The sequence below is a fragment of the Taudactylus pleione genome, unplaced genomic scaffold, assembly GCF_031769625.1.
Source record: "Taudactylus pleione unplaced genomic scaffold, aTauple2 ptg000113l, whole genome shotgun sequence".
Taxonomy (NCBI): domain Eukaryota; kingdom Metazoa; phylum Chordata; class Amphibia; order Anura; family Myobatrachidae; genus Taudactylus; species Taudactylus pleione.
In genome coordinates, this window is record NW_028284515.1 from 5,522,693 (window position 1) to 5,534,825 (window position 12,133).

The following is a 12,133-nucleotide window of genomic DNA, read 5'->3' on the forward strand; positions in this document are numbered from 1 at the left end:
CACTGGACATGCTCTGATCACAAACAGGTAAGAGTGGGGTCCGCAAATACAAGGCATACCTCCCAGGAACGTTACATGAGGACCAAGTGCCCAGAGGGAACCAATCAGATTGTAGCTATCATTTTATAAAATGTACTAGATAAATGATAGCTAGACTCTGATTGGCTGCTCTATAAAATGTTACAGTGCCGACCATGGCTATATGGTGTTGTATTTTCCACCCTTTTGCACAACCTTAATAAGGGAACGTTAATCAACTGTATAAAGGAAAATATTTGTTTCAGATGCTAAATATGCAAATTTGGTTTGCTTGCTTCCACTAGTTGTAGTTGTACATTAATATTATATACCTTTTTATATATATTCAAATAACACATCATGCTAAACATTACAGAAACCTTTGAACGATTCCCATTATCCAATGGCCCCTGCAGTCTACATTCTCTAACACTCAGGCTAACATGACAGATTTGTTGGTAAAATTGAACGTTGCCTATGCACCAATTTATTTGTCATGTTATCTGTTCCTTGTGAATTCTTTAGACACTCAGGGGTCTATTTACTAAGCAGTGTTAGGAGACAGTGAAAAGTGATAAGGTGCCAGCCAATCAGCTCCTAACTGCCATCTCACAGGCTGTGTTTGAAAAATGACAGTTGGGAGCTGATTGGCTGGTACCTTATCTCTCTTCACTCTGTCTCCTAACACTGCTTAGTAAATAGACCCCCAAGTGCACTTCAATGTTTTATAGTAATGAGAAGACAAAAATTGTCATTCAGCGATAATAATCTGCGATCCCTGTCTTTAGGTTTGGCAGCTCTGCAGAAAATGCTCATTAAGTGAGTGATACCGCCTACAATAATTGGTTGGAAATAATGTTCTTTTTTTGTGTCAGTCCTATGTTATAAACAGACTTCATAATATGGCTGTAGTCAAAAGGTAGACAATGTGACATTTCATCACTGTCTACTTGATTATTGTCGACATTCTCATGTTGACATTATGACAATGTCGACATATTATACCCATCCAGCAGCTCCCATATAAAATATTTAAATTCACTTTAATCACCAAATATAATTAAAGAGACACAGAACAAATGAAGAAGCATAAAAGTATACAGTGGTGTAGAATCTGATTGGTTGCTTTGAGCAACATCTCCACTTCTAAAAACTCTCACTTTAGCAAATATACCCCTGTGACTGGTGACTCATGAGAGTAATAATACACATAATATTGAGGCTGAATTATTAAATACACAAATATTAAACACACACAACTCAATATATTTTTAGGGTGTGTAATTTATAGGTAAACACAGATATATGAAAGTCATTATTATCTAGATACTGAGATATTATCTAGGTTCACTTGTATAATATAATTTTTTATATTTTTTTTAAGTTCATTTACATCAGGAAATAAGCAGCTACAACAAGTGTAATGGACTGTGTTAATGTTTTTTTACTTTTCAAAATGATTTATTAGACATTTGGGGCCAAATAGGGTGAGAGTTTAGCAGTAACCTCTCCGCCAATGTAATAGAGTCTAAGAACATTCAAACATGCATGTTTTTAGACTCCAAACAATCTCACAATTTAAACTCTCATCCAGATGTTTTCCCAGTTTAAAGATTACTGGTAAACTCTCACCCTATTACATTTGGCCCTTGTTGTCTAATTTGAATGATTTATTAGGTCGTTGCCAAATAAAGTACCCACCAGCCACAATCCTAATCCACATACCTTTATTGATAAAACTATACATTCATCAAATATATGTCCAACATATCAAATAAGTTTTTCAAATACATTGTTTTTATGTATGGCTGTATCTAGTATATCGGAAACAAATAGGAATATGACCTTACCTTGTCGTATTCTGCTCAACCCTCACACTGGGTCCAATGTCACCACCACAATAGTGAAGATGAAGTAAAACTTAGGGACAAAGGATAAAGGACAGCTGAAAAAAGGTCACAAATACACTCTCACACAGGACTACACGCTCTAGACACGCCCCAAGTTACCAAAATAAAATTATCAGTAAGTGAGCAGGGACATTCCTGAGGTGTGGAGATACAACTCAGTATTAGCAAAGCCAGTACAGTCAGCTGTGGAATGCCACGGACAGAGTGTCAGTCACACACTGAGTTGGCAGGACACATCAGTGAGGGTGCAGGGAAAGGGAGGACATTTCCTCTAAGAATTAGGATATGTTTACTGAAAGAACCATCGTCTGTTAATAAATACAGAGTTTTGATTACAACTGCCTGCAAGGATCATTGTTGTAATTGCGTTCTATGAATTGTTAGTGGCTATTATTTCTCCACAGGGATTAGTAGTGTAACATGGTATATGGTAAGTAGATTTTACATAAGCCCTTGCTACACTTAACCTTTAGTTAAAATATTTGAACATTCTTAATTTATTGCTAATTAAAAAGATGTATCGATAACTCTGTAAACTACCTTTATATATTTTAAGGCTATTAGTACAGTTGACATAAAGGCTCCCATACTATGAGATACACGTAGTTGCCTTCTATTCTGCTCAGATAGTTGTTGCAACTTATTGCAAGCTTTAGGTCTTGGGCCTAATTCAGGGATGAGCGCAGATCATGCGCGTCCGTGATTTATCACGGATTCTCAAGTGCGAACATATGCAGATGAGAGTTTAAGCATTCCCCTTGTGCACTAATGCGCAATGGACTTTGTAAACCCTGTGACACCCACTTTGCATAGCTGTGCTATGCTCAAGTGCTCTGATCACTCCATCATTGATGCATGATGAAACACACCCATGACACGCCCATAACACGCCCATGATTCCTCCTTTAGGTCACCTCCAAGTCTCCATTCTGACCATCCAATGGATCGCAGAAGTAATAGCGATGTCGTAGGCAAATGTGTACGTCATTGAAAAGTTTGGTTCGCACCTGCGCAGTAAGAATTTTCTAGACTTTTGGCACATGTGCAGTAGCAAAAAATCGCTGAACTGCACAAACATCGGTACTGTGTGCCCCTCTGAATCAGGCTCCCTGATGACATTACTTTACAGGCTGATGCAGGTGGATTGCAGTGTTATAGAATGGGATTAACCTGGCCATACATAGTCTGATCCTGCCAAGCAAAGGATTATGGTACAATCTAGTGATAAACGGTGGTGGGCAAGTTGATGATATCCATCAGTTCTGCCAATCACACTGGGTACTTGATCATGCCCTGACTTCCACCTTATGAAAAATGACCGCACACAAGCTGATTGGTATCGCCGGCAGTCATTTTCTGAGCACTCTTTCCAGCAGAGGAGTCAAGACAGCCCACTTGTGGGCTAGATATGTTGATGCTGCTGTCAATAGGTTATTGTGGAGGGTGAGGCCATTGGGGAGGGAGGGAAGATGATCAGCTCAGTCTAATGCTGGGTACACTAGACGATGTGTACCCAGCCAGACATCTACAGCGACGGGAGTCACGGGACCCGGCAGCGGCAAGTACATACACACTTGGCGATGCTGGCAGTGACAGCGGGAATCATGCTGTACTCAGCAGCATGGCCCTCGCTAATGACATCCCCGTCATACCTGCATGTAGAGCCGACGGAGGATGTAACTGACTACTCGTGTGTGTGCGCATTGTCAGAAACATCGTGCGCACACACTTGACGATTTAACATTCCAATGCGTCGGAATCGGCCAAATAGTTTAAAAAAATTGTCTAGTGTATACGGGGCTTTAGACATGTTAAGTTTAAGAAAGTGCTGGAACATCCAGAGAGAAATAGCAGAGAGACAGTTTGAGATACAAGTGAGGAGAGAGGGGGAGGGGGAGGCGAGGTAGATCTGAGTATCATCAACAAAGATATGATATTGGAGGCCAAAAGAACTGATGAGCTCACCTAAGGAGGATGTATAAAGGGAGAATAGAAGAGGTCCAATAACAGAACTTTCAAGGACACCTACCGATAGTGAAAGTGGGGGGAATGTGGAGTCATGAGAGGAGACTAAGAAAGAACGATCAGAGAGGTAGAACAGCCAGGAGAGGGCAGGAGTTGCAGGAGGAGAGGGTGGTCCACAGTGTCGCAAGCAGTAGAGAGGTTGAGGAGAATAAGCAGACAGTAGTTGCCCTTGAATTTGGTAGCAAGGAGAACATTGCTGATTTTCATGAGGGCAGTTTCTGTGGAGAGGATGAAAGCCAGACTGAAATGGCTCAAGCAGGAAGTGGGAGGAGAAAAGACAGTAAGGTGGTTGTAGACAATCTGCTCGAGGAGTTTGGAGGCAAATGGGAGGAGAGAGATGGGATGGTAGCTGGAGAGAGTGTAAGGGTCATGGGTGTGTTTTTTAAGAATGGGGGAGACAAGGGCATACTTGAATGCAGAGGGGACAGTGCCTGATGAGAAGTAGAGATTGAAAAGATGGGCAAGATGGGAACAGGCAACAGGAGAGAAGTTGCAAAGGAGGTGGGAGGGGATAGGGTCAAAGGGGAGCAGATGAGGGCCATGACTTCATCTTCAGATACTGGGGAGAGAGAGGTCAGAGTTCGTAGAATCAATGGGAAGCGGTATGCTGGAAAAGGAAGAGATGGGATGCTGGCGGGGATCTGGCGGGATGTAATGTCCAATATCGCATCTGACTGGCAGCCAGAGGCATAACTAGGTATTTTAAGGCCCCATATCAATAGTTTGTAAGGGCTCCTATGTACCATTCAATAATGAAAAATGTACATAATGCATGTAACACTGACAAAGAGGATGGGCCCCCTCAGCTCTGAACCCCATAGCAGCTGCACCACTTGCACCTATGGTAGTTACGCCCATACTGGCAGCCATCAGTACTCCGTTGTAATATTCAACATAGGAGGAGAAAGGGAATGACCAATGAGGGGAGGTAGAAGGTGGGTGGGGTGGTAAAAGGTACTGGAGGCACAGGTGCACTGGATGGTGAGGCAAAGGGTAGAAATCGGTGGGGGGACATATATTATGAGGAATAAAAGACTGTAAAATAAAAGGAGTCTAAGAAAGGATAGACATCCACTATGCTGAGACAGAGGCAAATACAAAGTGGCTTATGGAAACAGATTATACTTTTTGATAGAGAACGCCGTTCAAGCTGCAGGTGCTTCCGCTCAACTATGGATTCCGAATCCCTTGAAGTATGATGGGGATCCCAAAGGCTGTCGAGTATTTCTGAATCAGTGCTCGATTCAGTTCGAAGTCCAGGTGGCAAATTTTCCTTCCGAGAGGACAAAGGTGGCTTATGTTATTTCGCTGTTATCCGGACAGGCATTGGCTTCTCCGTTATGGGAGATGAGAGACCCACTGGTCAATAACAGTGCCGATTTCCTAGCAGCCTTTCAAGGGTCTTCATTGAACCTGGGCGATTATCCTCTGCAGGGGTGGCCATTCTGCAGTTGAAGCAAGGCAACCAAACTGCTGGACAATATGCCATGCAGTTCCGAACCCTGCCCTCAGAGTTAGGGTGGAACAACAAAACCCTGGTTGCAGCATTTATACAGGGTCTGTCAGAGCAAATTAAGGATATAGACCTTTGCCACAGAGAGAGGGAACAGTCTTGGTGTTCAGCTTCAAGGGTCTGAATGCCATCATCGCCAAGGATCAGTATCCACTACCACTAATCTCGGAACTCTTTGACCGTATAAAAGGGGGTGAAGGTTTTTTCCAAATTAGATCTCCGTGGGGCCTATAACCTAATCAGGATCTGAGAAGGGTATGAGTGGAAGACAGCCTTCAACATGCAGAATGGTCATTACAAGTACTTAGTCATGCCTTTTGGTTTAAGCAATGCACCAAAAGTACATGAATAAGATCTTTAGAGACCTGTTATATAAGTATGTAGTGGTACAGTATATCTGGATGACATCTGGATCTTCTCTAAGGGACATTATGAGTTATTGTCATCGCATATGCGAAGTACTGTCACGACTCTGGGCCAATCAGCTTTTCTGTAAGCTAGAGAAATGCTCCTTCGAGCAAAAGGAACTGCCATTCCTGGAGTACATCATTTCGGGCTCTAGTCTCCAGATGGACCCTGAGAAGCTATTTGTCATTGTCAATTGGCCACATCCGGTGGGGTTAAAGGCGATACAATGTGTTCTGGGCTTCTGTAACTTTTACTGGCAGTTCATCAGGAACTATTCTTCTGCTCCCATCACTGCTCTCACCAAGAAGGGTCAAAACACTCGTGTGTGGCCTCCTGAGGCAAAGGAGGCATTTGAGCGCTTGAATTGATGTTTCACCTCAGCTCCCATTCTGAGGCAACCTGATTGTGACCAACCTTTCTTTCTGGCGGTGGACGCCTCTATGGTCGGGGTTGGGGCAGTGCTCTCGTAAAAGGACAAGGAGGGAAAGTGGTATTCCTGTGGCTTTTTTTCCCGCAAGTTTTCAGCTCCGGAGAAAAACTACACCATTGGGGATAAAGAATTGTTAACCATCAAGCTGACCCTGCAGAGACATCTGTTGGAGAGGGCAAAATTCCCTGTGATGGTTTACACAGACCAGCAAGAAAAAAAGGGGTAGTATTCTAAAGTGTAGGGGTAGTATTCTAAATAAGCAGTATCTCCTAAAATTTAACCTTTATTATATTAATTAAAAGCGAATTATGAAACAGAATGTGAAGTGATATGTAACATGTATGTAGTCAGTTAAAAAATGGACACCTCAAATATAGGGTATTTACCCCAGTTCTTAGAATGTGGGCCTTGAGCTAGAATGCAGCTTTTTTTAATGGGGGTGTATTATTATCCAGTTCAATTATCAACCTCAATTTATTGGTTACCTCTCCAAACCCACTATATCTGAAAATGCACTTCTATCTGTTAGGGGGTCTTATATATTCTTAATCCTGCTGGTTTACACAGACCACAAGAACCTTACTTACCTCAAGACCGCTCAGTGTCTGAACTATTGTCAATTTCGACTGCATCAATCTGGTGATCAATTACCGGCAAGGCAGCAAAAACAGCAAGGCGGACGCATTATCCCGGGCATTCAGTTCTGCGGAGGAAGACGCAGTTCGAGAAGAAAGGCCCAGTCTCTATCTGGCTTGCTTCGTAGCAGTAACTACCAAGGTCAAAATTCCTCCAGGGAAGACATTCATAGCACCTGAGCTCCGTGCAAAACTGCAACAATGGACACATGGTTCACGCTTCACCGATTATGCGGGTGTGAAAAGAACCCTGGAGCTAATTCTTAGGGGGTATTGGTTGCCAAAGGTCCATGAAGATGTTAAGGACTTTGTGGCAGCCTGTTTTACCTGCGCTCAACACAAGGTTCCACCTTACTCGCCTCGGGTCCCCTGCATCCATTGCCAGTGCCTGACCATCCTTGGACCCAAATTACCATGGACTTTGCCACCGATCTGCCGTCCTGCCAAGGTTTCAATACCATCTGGGTAGTAGTGGACAGGTTTTCCAAGGCCGCTCACTTCGTCCCATTAAAAGGCCTACCTTCAGCTCCAAGGCTAGCAGTGGCTTTCAGAAGGGAGATCTTCAGGTTACACGGGTTCCCTAAGGACATTGTTTCTGACCATGCGGTGCAATTTACCTCCAAATTCTGGAGGGCATTGTGCAAGTGTTTTGGGGTTAACCTAAGCTTTTCAACAGCCTACCATCCGCAGAGTAACGGTCAGACAGAGGGAGTGAATCAGGATTTGGAGAAATTCATCCGAATGTACTTGTCAGACAATGAAAACGATTGGGTCTCCTTACTACCATGGGCTGAATTAAGTATTACAATCTGTTCCATGAGACATCTGGTCTCTCTCCATTTTTCATCCAGTAAGGTTTTCACCCTGTATTACCAGCCCTTAAGTCGGTATCACTCCCAGTCATCCGTGACACAGTGAAGCGGTTCCTCAATATCTGGAAAGAGGTAAAGAAGAATTTGTTCAGAGCCTCTTTGAGGTATAAGATGTTTTTGGACAGGAAGAGGGTTCCTTCACTGAGTGCTGGTGACAGAGTTTGGTTGTCTACCACACATCTGTGATTTAATGTACCGACAAAGAAATTTGCTCCCAAGTTCATTGGGCCATTTCAGATCCTCCAAGTGGTCAACCCCGTGGCATACGGCCTGAAGCTTCCTGGCAGGCTTAGGATACCGAAGGTCTTCCACATCTCGCCCTTGAAGCCGTTGGTTCTGAATCAGTTTTTAACATCCTGTGGACCGCCTTCAGCTATTCCAGTGGCTCATCAGGAGGAGTATGAGGTGAAGCAGATTTTGGACTCAGTTTTGCAAAGTACAGTCCAATTCCTTGTGGACTGGAAAGGTTATGGTCCTGGAGAACGCTGTTGGGTCAAGGTATCAGATATCCATGCACCTCACCTTCTCCGGAGATTTCATCATAGATTCCCTGGCAAGCCAATTGTGGGGTGTTCGGAGCCCACCCCTAGAGGGGTGGGTAATGTTACAGCGCGGCCGAACCCTGCTCACTCCCCTAGGGGTGCATGCACCAACCTAAAAGGAATTTAAAGAGACAGGTGTGCCAAATGTCTCTTATATAATTATAACTCCCAGCTCACTTTTTGTAGGATAGTGCAGATCTTCTGCTAATTTTCCTCAGACCTTTGAGACTATTGAATAACACAGTAGTAAGCGGACATAAGTACTTAACTTCTGTATATTATATGTATACTTTATACTATGTAGCTTCCATATTATGTGATCTTGCAGATTTTCTGCTAATTATGGAACTTTCAAAATTATCCTACTATAGGCCGACTCCGAGTGATAGATATAATAGTATGAACATAATGAGAAATACCCTTTTAAATGATATGGTGTCTACAACAAACAAAATATCCATAATATTTATTATGCAGATCATTCTGCTAAATATGGATTACTACATTTAATTTATGGACACCCATTGCTCTAAATTAATCTGTTGTTGATAAACCTACTACAATAGTGTGAACAAATTGCTATTTTGTACTAATATAATGCTTACAAAATAAAAATATCCGTGTTTTTGATTTTGCAAATGGCTCTGCTAAGTACTGAATTTTGTACCTTACCGATTGTTTAGGTTAAAAATGATAATCCTGTACCAATCTCTGCACAACAGTGTAAGGCAGACAATACTGCTAATAAACAGATTATTGGAATCTTAATATCTACATCAACATTATTTAAGAATAAGGCTATATTATAAACCAGAATAATCTAAATGAGTGCCAATTGCCTTGGTCCAGAATAAATACGGTTAGTTACTTTATTCTCAATATCATATTCATATATGTTGGTAACCTGATAATTTGTTCAGTATACTGCTGATACTGTGGTATCAGTTAATTGACACATCCCCCTACATACACACACACACACAATTTTGTTACCAACGATTTTATGAACGATTTTCTGTAAGATTATCTGACAGATTTTTTAAAGTGTAATAAACGATTTTTTGAACTACAAACAATTTTTGTAACTTCCCTTAATGAAAATCGTTCAGTTGGTCAGTCAGAATGAACTACAAACGGGAACGAGCATGAACGATAATCGTTCATCGTTATAACTGAGAAACTGAGCGATTTTTTTCAACGATTGAACGATAACGACTTTGTTATAGTTAAATCATTCAAAAAATCATTACGTGTGTATGCACCTTAACTGTGTGCAAGTGCATTCATCAATAAGAGGGACACCCTCATCCCACAATAAGGCAATATTTACCTACATTATTATAGCATATAAAATTGAGAGCGAGACGACACCAGAAATTCAAATCTGTTTATTTCACAACTTTGCAAATGTTATTAATTCATAATATCTTTAATATGAATTATTGCTTTTAATATTTCACTGGTACGGTACACAATTTTAATTCATTAATAAAGGTTATATTTTACAGAACAACTTCTATAGTGCACCAAGTAGAGATAATTCTTTGCCCTTTTTTCTTTCTATAATCATACTTATTGTCTTTAGCAGCACCCCCGCATGAATAAGACATATTATATGTCATAAGTAATAATTTGGGGTTACATAGGAATTTTGGAGATACCTACTAGTGCAGACATCCTCACAATATCCCTTCCCCCATTTACATAACGACTGTGTGGTACGCCTGCTGGTACTCCACTCTAATCCAGAAGAACATCAGCACCTGTACAAGGAAACCAAGTCTGAGGGCCGCGACCTACGTGTTGGACGCAGATAACTTTCTTAGTCTCAGTCCAAACCTCCTTGCAGGGGACCATGGTGAATACCGTCAACACGTTAAGACTCCGTGCCTCAGTACTGGGTCTCGCCAATCCTGAAGTACGGGCTAGCATCCATTATTCGTCCGTTGTTTGTGACAATATGACAATGGGCAGTGCGTGACTCATAATGTGGGGTGAAGGCGACGCTCTAATTGCAGCCTGTGAGAGGGAGGGGCCTTGACGCTCCCATTGTAGTCTGTGAGAGGGAGGGGCCGTAACGCTCCCATTACAGACTGTGAGAGGGAGGGGCGGTTACGCTCCCTTTACAGACTGTGAGAGGAAGGGGCCGTGACGCTCCCATTACAGACTGTGAGAGGGAGGGGCCGTGACGCTCCCATTGCAGCCTGTGAGAGGAAGGGTCTACCAAAGAAATAAAGGCCCAGATCCTTACACCAGTGCTCCCAGTTCTGCATATCAGGATATAATTTAAAAAAAAAACACCTACCCCTAATGAGTCCTAACCTTTGATTAATCTAATCTCATGGCAAATAACTCATAACATATTTTCTTTTGGCATTATTTATTTGAGCAAGTACACCCTTACTGATTACACAAAAATAAAAGAGGTCATTTTGAGGCAGGTGCTGCCACCTCTCTATAGAACATAATGTATGATAGGGCTAAGCATTCAGGTTTGTGCCTCTGCCATGCTAAAGCTAAAAGACAATTGGTTTGAGAAGTTAAGCCATTTTAAGTCCATCATTCAAAACTGACAAACATTATTTTCAAATGAAGGTAAAGGCAGTAGCCAATCTTTCCAGGAGTGGCTATCTCAGGAAACCTACCCAATAATTTGACCATACAGTAGGCTGCTCCCATGACAGACACAACTGACAAGCACAGTGGTGGAGTGGTGATGATTGACACCTGTTTTGGAGCCACTGGACCTGGACGCCTCACAATCATTGTGTCCACCAGGAAGTCATCATTACACCAGAGCTTTCTAGAGGAAAATACAAGGCCATCCATCCAACAACTGAAGAAACATTGAAACTGGATCATGCAACTGTACAATGATCCCAAGTACAAAGGCAACTATGCAGAAGAATGGCTGAAAAAGAAAAGATAGCAAGTCATAGAGTAGACCTCAAGTTCATTAAGATGCTGGAGTGGGACCTTAGGAGAGCCTACTGCCCTTACATATAAATGATCTTTATCAGTTTTGTAAGGAGGGGAAAGACAAAATGAGTAAATACAATGTAAACTCACCCAGAAAAGAATTGTTACCACTGCTAAAGGTTGTTCTCCAAGCTAGGTGTACTTACTTTTCTTTTTTATTGACTATATAACATACGGTAGTAATAAATGTGTTATTTGTCACATGCGATTAGGTTTAGCAAATTTAAGGACTAGATGATGACTTGGCTGTATATGTGATAGCACATGCAAAATAAACATCTCCAGTGATGACCAATTCTGCTTCTCCCTTGCACCTGCCCCCTGTACACATATGGCAGAGCCTTAATACCTTCTGCCCTATATAGGTGGCAGTAAGGACCGCGGGGGCCCTGCACTACAGCGGCTGGTCAGAACATCATGTTTCTGGTCTGACAACCTCAGATTATAGAGCAACCACCAGAAATAAGTTACTTGATGGCTGAAGTAAAGTAAAAAAGTAAATGTTCACAGAAGTACAATTTTACTACTTTACCCCTTTCTCTTAACTCAGTGATTTTAATCTCACAAGAAAGAAACATGCTAATTTTTACACTATGAAAAAAAAAAAATATATATATATATTTTTAATTAAATCATCCTCCCCCAAGTGAACTCCTATTATCGGTAGCATCTTGGTATTTTTAGATTAAAAACAAATAGTTATCATACTATTGCTCATGGCCCTATAACTATCTAAAACCTTGCAAAAAGAGGTTTCCTGGAAAACAAAAAAATATAAAATTATCTTAGAAAGACTCATGT

The 12,133-nt window shown here is 41.7% G+C and overlaps 1 protein-coding gene across 2 annotated transcripts in view; it reads right to left on the minus strand.

The window, feature by feature from the left end:
* LOC148525068 (spectrin beta chain, erythrocytic-like) overlaps nucleotides 1-1,957 on the minus strand; it is a 142,097-nt gene extending 140,140 nt beyond the window's left edge. The window contains exon 1 of one of the 2 annotated variants that reach the window (XM_088471203.1): nucleotides 1,869-1,957. The gene's annotated coding sequence lies outside the window, so the exon portion shown is untranslated. The remainder of the gene's footprint in view (nucleotides 1-1,868) is intronic. The other variant, XM_088471201.1, reaches the window with a different exon arrangement.
* Between the last annotated feature and the right edge of the window lie 10,176 nt (nucleotides 1,958-12,133).